General features: G+C 34.2%; 1 pseudogene; it reads left to right on the top strand.

The window, feature by feature from the left end:
- The first annotated feature begins 2,557 nt into the window (after positions 1-2,557).
- LOC129870699 (acetyl-CoA-benzylalcohol acetyltransferase-like) lies at positions 2,558-7,390 on the top strand (annotated as a pseudogene).
- The last annotated feature ends 1,342 nt before the right edge of the window (positions 7,391-8,732 follow it).

The raw sequence follows: 8,732 nt of genomic DNA, 5'->3' as shown, positions 1-8,732 counted from the left end.
GACTAAAAAGGAAAAATGACATCAATTAAGACAGAGAAAGTATTTTGTAATTTAATCGTTTCTTAATGAGAACTTGCAATGCATTTTTAAATGAAAAAATGGTACATTGAAATTCAAAATCAAATCTTCAAGTTTCTCTCATGGTTTCATTAGTTTATATTCAGCAATTTAATTGGTTCTTAATGGATTTAACTATCCCTATTATCATGGGTTGTCTGTCACATGGTTTGATTATTTTATATTCTTGATTTTGAACTTTGACATAGTCTGTCTTCTGGTTTAAACCCCCAAGATCCTATAGGTTTAACTTTAACACGTACTGTAAATTTCTTTAACATTATAGGATAATTATTAACTATTCATGTACGAGTAAGATTAGTAACTGGAAAGTAAAATAGGTACCTTACTATAACATGTTAATTAAAACTCTACCTTGATCCATCATTTATGTGGATTTATTACCTTGTTTTAACATACATAAATATTAATGAGTGAATTCAACTTCCTACACTTAAACTACAAGCGAAGTGCACATATACCTGTTTTTAAAATCGTTATTTAACTAGTGTACTCACGTTGTAATTTTGTTTACAAGTTTATTCATTTTGGAAATTATTCAGATGTGTATGATTGAAATTGTGTGAGTTCATGATGTATGGAGTATTCGATGACTGTGTGATCTGTTATTGATATGCTTGATCTTATGATGACTATTCTAGTGTGAGATGTAAATCTGTGCTGAAATTTGATTTACTTGTTGTTTGAGTCAACATATTGTTTGTTACTAATTTGAGTTGATCTATGGTGTCTATCAATTCATAGTGACTTGTATTGATAATACCATGTACTCTTCTTAATTGAGTGTAGATTATGTTCCAGAGGTTCCTCTGAGACCTCAATTTTAGCGTAATCAGCAGTTTTTGATCCAAGAGTGAACTTCATTTTCAGGCTACCAAGGATCATCTTAGCATTTCTTCCATCTTACGGACATTGAGATGCTCTATCTTTTTTAGTTTTTGAACATTTGTATTAAAAGTTCTTGTACGATGACTTTGATCAGTTCTTCGGAAATTGTTTAGATGCTGATTTCATTTAATATTAGACTTTGGCTTTATTTATAATAACTTCGTTGAATTTTTAAATAATATGTTATTTTTGAATGGTCTTAAGTTGGATAACTCTTGGATTCATTGATTCTAAGAGGATTAGTGTGGGTGCCACTTCTGACTATTTGGATCATGACAATTAATCATTGTACTTAGATGTAGTTTTTAAATCTGTAAATTTTACTTCTATATCCAAATTTACACCAAACATTAGTTACCTATTTTGAATCAAGACAATTTTTTTGGAGCACGGAGTATTACTTTTTGTGAAGTTTTGTTTTGTTGGCATTAGGTTTTTAAGAAAACAAAGACTAATTATATGTTTCTTACTGATCAGTGGTATTATTATTTCTTTATTCTCCTATTTTAAAAGGGGAAATTACAATTAATAGATAAATTGTGAAACTATTTATTCAAATTGGACCCAACCTAAATTATTTACCCTTAATAGATTAATGACCCAAAATATTTACCCTCTTACCCCACTTTTTTCCTTTTAATTTCGCGCATGACGTCAATATCACTGCTCCTCTTTGTAACTATTAGAGTATATTATACTCTGATGATATCAAACAGTTTCTTCTTGATACCATCAGAGTATAATATACTCTAATGGTATCAAGTAATTTCGCTGAAGCACTGTATCTTCCTTCTTGATACCATCAGAGTATATATATACTCTCATGGTATCAAACGTGTATTTATGCCAGTGTCCCTTTTCTTGTTCCTATTTGATACCATCAAAGTATAATATACTTTGATGGTATCAAACAATTTATAATATAGTCTGATGGTATCAAGAAAGAAGAGATAGTGCTTCAGCAAAACTGCTTGATACCATCAGAGTATATTATATACTCTCATGGTATCAAATGCGCGAAATAGTTAAAAATATGGGGTATGAAAGTAATGGAGTATCCAATGATAAATAATTTCCTTTTTTGGGGTATAACAATAATTATCCCATTTAAAAACAAATTATTTTATTCTTATTGTTGTTTCATTATCGCGTTATTTGTTGTTGTTATTGATATTTTACTGTAGTTTTATTATCTCTTATTTGATATCTTTTACTTTATTCGAATGTTATCAAAAATAATTTTTCTATATTTATAAAATAGAGATAAGGGTGTAACACATCAATCTCCCTAAACACTATTTGTGATTTATGAAATTTCTATCGAATATATTATTGTGGTCGTTGAAAGACGAATTGTATGAATTGGTATTGCAGGCCAAGAGTAGTGCACTTCTCTAGTTGACATTTAAAAAGTTCATTATATTTAAAAAAATCTTATTTTTGTTATAAATATAATTTATTGTAAGATCCCCTCCAATTTATATTTGTCCAGTACTTATGATATGGCAATCAGGTCCTAATAATTGCTGGCTTTTTTATTTATTTGATTACAATTAAGATAAAAAGTAAACGGGTGAGTAAAAAATCAATACATATGAGGTTCTCTAGTTGTCATTAAAAAAACATATGTAAAACTTATTTTTGCTATATATAGTTGGGAGGTTCTCACATATATAATTGTAGCCTTAGTTGAGTTGTGTAACAAAAATGAAAATCCAAATCTTATGCACAAAGCTCATAAAGCCATGTTTACCTACACCTCCTCACCTTCAGCATTACAAGCTCTCTTTCTTCGATCAAATATCTGAGAGAGAACATGTATCTATTGTTTATTTCTTTCGTAATTCTAATAATTCCAACATCGATGAACGACTTGAGCAATCCCTTTCTAAGGTATTAACTCATATTTATCCAGCTGCAGGAAGGTACAATGACAAAGATGAATATTGTTCGATTTTGTGTCTTGATCAAGGTGTTTCCTACACTAAGGCCAAGGTCAGTTGTATGCTTGATAATTTCTTCGAAAAAGCACGTAACGACTTAGGTCTTGCAGCTTTATTTAGGCCACATGTAAACAAGAATATAAATGAAACTAATTTCATGGTTTCACCAATTGTTACTATACAAGTAACCAAATTTGAATGTGGTGGCCTAGCTATATCAATCAGTACTTGGATGGTTTCTCATATTTTCAATTTGTTTTTGAGTGGGCAAAAGTGTGTAGAATGGGGACTCCGATCGAGGAGATTAATTTTCTAAGCTTCGATATGGGTAATATTTTTCCGACAAGAGATATATCAGGAATTTTTAAGTCGACCCACATACCAACTATACAACAAGATATTATTGCTAAGAGATTCATCGTTCGTGAGTCTGTTATGTCAAGGCTCAGAAAAAAATGTATTGATGAATCAGGTCGAGCATTGACTTTTCAACCTTCAAGGGTTGAGGTTATTACAACACTTCTATGGAGGGCTTTAATCCGCGCTACAGCAACCATAAATGGGTATTTCAGGCCTTCTCTACTAGACTTTTCAATGAATATGCGCTCCAAAATTACATTTTTACCTCAAGTGAAAAACCCTATGAGAAATTTTATGATTGGTGTTCCAGTAAAATTCATACCAGGAGAGACCAAAATGGAATTGCATCATTTCATAATATTATTCAGGAATTCGGTGAATAAAGTTATTGCTTCATGTACCAAAGCAAATTCACCAGATGACATAGTGTCAACATTGGTTAATTCATATAATGAAAGTTTTCGATCACCAAACTGGGGAGGTAATGAAGAAGTTGACAAAGTCATGTGTACAAGTGTGTGCAAGTTCCCTATGCACGATTCTGATTTTGGATTGGGCAAATCAAATGTCACGATCCAACCCCGTAGGCCGCGACTGGGGTCCAACCTGGACCCCCGTACACATATCTATCAGTTGCGGTCAAGTCCACTATAGACAACGTAATGCACATCAATCAAGTGTAGTCAAGCCGGACTACAAACAATATGATACGTACATGAGAACCCCCAATGGATCATAACATTTCATATATCTGTAGTCTCTTTCATTTGTATCATAACATGAAAGGGCACGCAAGCCGACAAGGGTGCCATAACATAATAACATGTACCATACATCATGTAGACCCAGCTGAGCTAAATCGACATACACAACCCACATATACATGTCTGCAGACCTCTAAAAATATTAATGACAATATATGGCGGGACAGGTCCCCCGCCGTACCCCTGAATAACAAAATAATACTATACATCAGCGGTCAGTTCCAAAAATTAGGCTCCGATACAATGGAGCCTCTTTCAGCTGAGCTGAGCGGAATCCTAAGCTGACAGACTCCCAAAACCTGTATCTGTACCTGCGGGCATGAAACGCAGCCCCCGAGAGAAGGGGGTTACGACATATGTACTGAGTATGTAAAACATAACATAACACAACTAGAAGTATCTCTGAAATAGAGAAGCAGGAGATAAAATATCAAATTAGAAACATGTACCTGTATTCTGTGAATCATAAAAACATGCATGCTCAAATTATACCATATAGTCGGCCCTGTCAGGGATCCGGTGAATCATGTCTGTAGGACCATCATAGGTCCGGCACCATCACCACCTTATTACAACACATCATCATATATATACATACGTAACCCGGCCCTCTAGTGAGGGGTGGTGGACAATGTAGTGGAATTGAGCACGAATCTGATAACCAGTCCGGGACTCAGAGAAGAAGTGTTACAGTATACACGAGTAGAATAGTGAGTAACTATATGCAATTCAAATCATTATCAGAGACTCGACAGAATAAGAAAGTTAAGCTTTTGCTTAAGGACTCAAGTAGCAGTGCAGTCATCTCGAGTGTCCTCTAAATTCCATTATGGGCTATATCAACTATAACCTCGGGGACCCTAAACATGTACCAATGTAAGGTCAATTCGCTTATAGAACCAGAAACACTTGTTATCATATAGTCTTTAAGACTTGGAGCTTGTACATTTGGTACTTCTTTAACACATAGAAGTTTCCAGGGAAATAGTTTGACTATTATAGGAGTTCGATATTCAGAAGTCAATAGGAGATGTTTAAGAATGGAATTACTCCGGAACTCATATCATACTTAACTTACAACTAGGACATGCCAAAAAGAAAAGAGAACAAGCTCTATTTAGTCTGTACCTCCCTTCGTGTGGTCATCATGTACATAATTCGTACCTGGCCCATCCTGGGGCTCAGTGAACAACTATGGCATCATAATCTCATTTTCATACCAAGTACATATCAAGAGAAAGGAGAGATAGCTTTCAACACACTACTTTTTAACACGTAGAAGCCTTAACAGGCAATACTCAATTCTTGCAAGAGTTCCAATACTAAGCAGTGAACAGGGATTATGAGGTGTACTTGGAGTTCTGGGAATGGAATTATCTCCACATTTCACATACAATTCACTTAAGGCCAAGATATGCCAAAAGGAAAGAAAGATAGCTTTACGTACTTATGACAAAAACATGCTAAGAGAAAGTTTCACATACCTCTTACGAGTTGCTCTTTATCACATTCTCTTCGTCGTCCTTTGAACTTATTCAACACGAAAGCAATATGAATATCAACCATCCCTGACTTTTCAGCGTCTCAAGTTGCACACGAGTATTCATAGAACTTATTTCCTCGCTCGTCTTATCGACTAATTCTTTAGCTAGTTAAGGAGTTAACGAAAATCGGGCAACACCTCCCCTATAACATGTCCTATCCAAATTTCCAATTACATACCTAATCACTACAGCCAACCAACAACAACAACCTATATCTCATATACACATAAATCATGGCAACATTATACAACATAAGCTCCAACAACTTGCTGAAAATTACGATACAAAAATAGGGTTTCTAGTCTTTATTTTGCAAAACTTTTAATTATACAAAATGAGGGTTCATATGGCTGCAACCAGAAGATCCCACACCTATTTTAGAATAATTTTAGGCCCTTCAACATACCACCACACACCTGCAGTAGCACACCACAAGTACAACCCCTTGCTTTGACTATAATTTAACTATAGTGACTCCAATTTAGTTTATTTCGAACGTCAAGCGTTTCTATGACATTTTCATATTTCCAGACACCTATAGGGCGTGTAACACACTCCATAATAACACCATAAAGTAAAAATTTAAAGAAGAAACCTTACCTTACCCGAAATTGGCCAAAACTTCCAAATTGCGACTCGAAACTTCTCTAAACGTGCTGAAATTACGCGGACTGTTTGTATCACTTCCTTGCTGCCCCAAATTGGAATTTTATTTTATCAAACACCATTATATAACCGTGAGACACCTAAAATAATTAATTCACAGAACAAAAGTTGGAGGCTTACCTTGGCAGCCCCAAACTCGTAGCCCTCTCTCTTTGGTTCCTAGCGTTTTTCTCTTCTTCTTTCTTACTCTTCTAGGCGTAAAGCTAAAGATATGATTCCGTAGACATCGTAAGATACATATATACATCTCTACGTGATTGATGAACACCGTAGATAATTAATTTACAGAGAAAAAGTGGAAGCTTACCTTTTTTTTTCCTTGTTGCCGCCATAGTACTCTCTCTTAGTCTTAGGTTTCTTTTTTTTCCTTTGTTCAAGCTCTTCGGTGAAGTTTTAGATAAGGAATGGACTCATTAGTCACATAATATACATATATAGGTGGGCTTAGGAGGTGATACGTGTCATCCCCTAAGGGTGACATGTGTCCAACCCTTATTGGACCAACGTAACTATGCAACCAATTAGAGGCTGCCACGTGTCCTTGGTGGGGACCAACCCCAAGTAGGTGGGTCACCTACTTGATCCCAAGCAGGTGGTTCACCTGCTTCCACGTGGCACTTTCCTAGGCTGCCATGTGGCACCTCCTCTTGCTGCCACGTGTCATCTTCTCCTCTTTCCCATGCGTTCGTAATCTTGTCTTATTTTAAGAACCCATATAATCCATGCTACGTAAGTTTGGTATGTCCTTAAGTAGCTCAAGTGTATAAGACTTCTAAATTAGTAGCTTACGTAGGTAAATCGAGTCCTACGACTCATTTCTTGGCCTCCAACTCTTTTCGGATTTTGACGACTCTATTTCCAACCTTCCCTCTCACGGGGTATCGCATTCTTCTTTCCTTAGAGTTGATTGGTGTGTGTGGATAGTAGGGGTCTTACGGCCATTCTCAAGAAGGTTAGGAACACATCTCAAAGTTCAAAAGCGCGGGGTGTAACACCAAACTTAATATTTTTTAGTATGAAATATACACAAATGTTTTGGTTGCATGATATTGGACTTGAAATTTGTGTGCAAATGGACTTGAAGGAAAAATGTGTGCCGTTATTTGACCGCGATAATGACATCAAAGATCTCACCTTTATACGTTGATGCAAAACTTTAATTTTATTATGTTATTGCTACTTATTTTGTTAATACTTTTTATCTATACTTTGTTTGGATGGTTGTTAAATATTATTTCATAATGTATCGTATTATATTTTGTTGTGTTGTATTGTATTGTTTTAATGAATAAAATATTTGGATACATATTGTTATTCATTGTTAAATAATGTCACACATCAGAAATTTGAATGATAAAATCTACAAGAAAAGTAGGATTCGAGGTAGAGCTATTATAAAAAGATAGGGTAAAAGATAAAATACAATCATTAAATAATAAATAAAAATAAAATGAGAAGGAAATATTAAGGTAACGGCGCGATCACATCAAATCGGCCATTACATAAAATAGGACTTTTTGTCGTTAATGATAGATTTAAACAATACGATAAAGTAAAATTTAAGTTACAATCAATATAAACATTGTATTTAAAATAACAATACATGAGAAATCATATGTATCTTTTTCCATCCAAACAAGGTGGTAGGGCGATTGGCACATGCGATATGGAATTATGATTTAAAATAAGATTAATTTATATTTGAAGTTTTGTTTGGACATGCAATTTGAATTTTTTAAAGTTGTATTTTTCTCATAATATATAATGAAAACACAACAAATTGTGAAAACTATCAAAGTTTCTCCAATTCTTATATAATCTTACCAAATGAGCAAACCATAGTTTATAAACAAGATATTGGAATATCCTAAGGTGTCGCACTGATCAAGATATCAAAATATATATCTTATGAAGAAACTTGTACTACCTAAAAATTTCAAGAACCAGGTTCTTGAACTAGTGACACTAACGTAAACAGTAAGAACAAGACACATAATTTATTGTTGAAAACTTCCTTGCTCAAGGGAAGAAAAACCACAACCTACACCTCGTAGGATTTTCACCAAACTTCACTAACTTTTAAAGAGCAGTTTAGATTACAACTCAATAATCAACGAACTAACTCAAACTCCTAACTCTAATGTTAACTATAATCACAACTCAAACTCTCCAAGAAATCAAACTCACTTCTTGTTACAAGCCTCACTTTCTACCTTAGAAAATTATAACTTAATAATATTCCTAAGTAAAGTTCAAACACATTAATTATCTTTCAGAAAGAAAATCTAACTCTAGTTCTTCTTTCTTCAATGTTTTGCTCTTGAACTGATGCTTTGCCTCTTGCTTGACAAAAACTCTCGATATCAAATTGCAAAAAGCCAATCCCTCATTTGTGTGACCTTTTCCTTTTATAACATTGGTTTTTGAAGACCTGGTTGAGTCCTACAAGGAAAGTACAATTTTTTTATTGCTTTTCCGTATAGGAGTCT

The sequence above is a fragment of the Solanum dulcamara genome, chromosome 10 (genome assembly GCF_947179165.1).
Source record: "Solanum dulcamara chromosome 10, daSolDulc1.2, whole genome shotgun sequence".
Lineage (NCBI taxonomy): Eukaryota > Viridiplantae > Streptophyta > Magnoliopsida > Solanales > Solanaceae > Solanum > Solanum dulcamara.
Note: the sequence above shows the minus strand (reverse complement) of the source record. Positions and strands in the feature narration are given on the sequence as shown.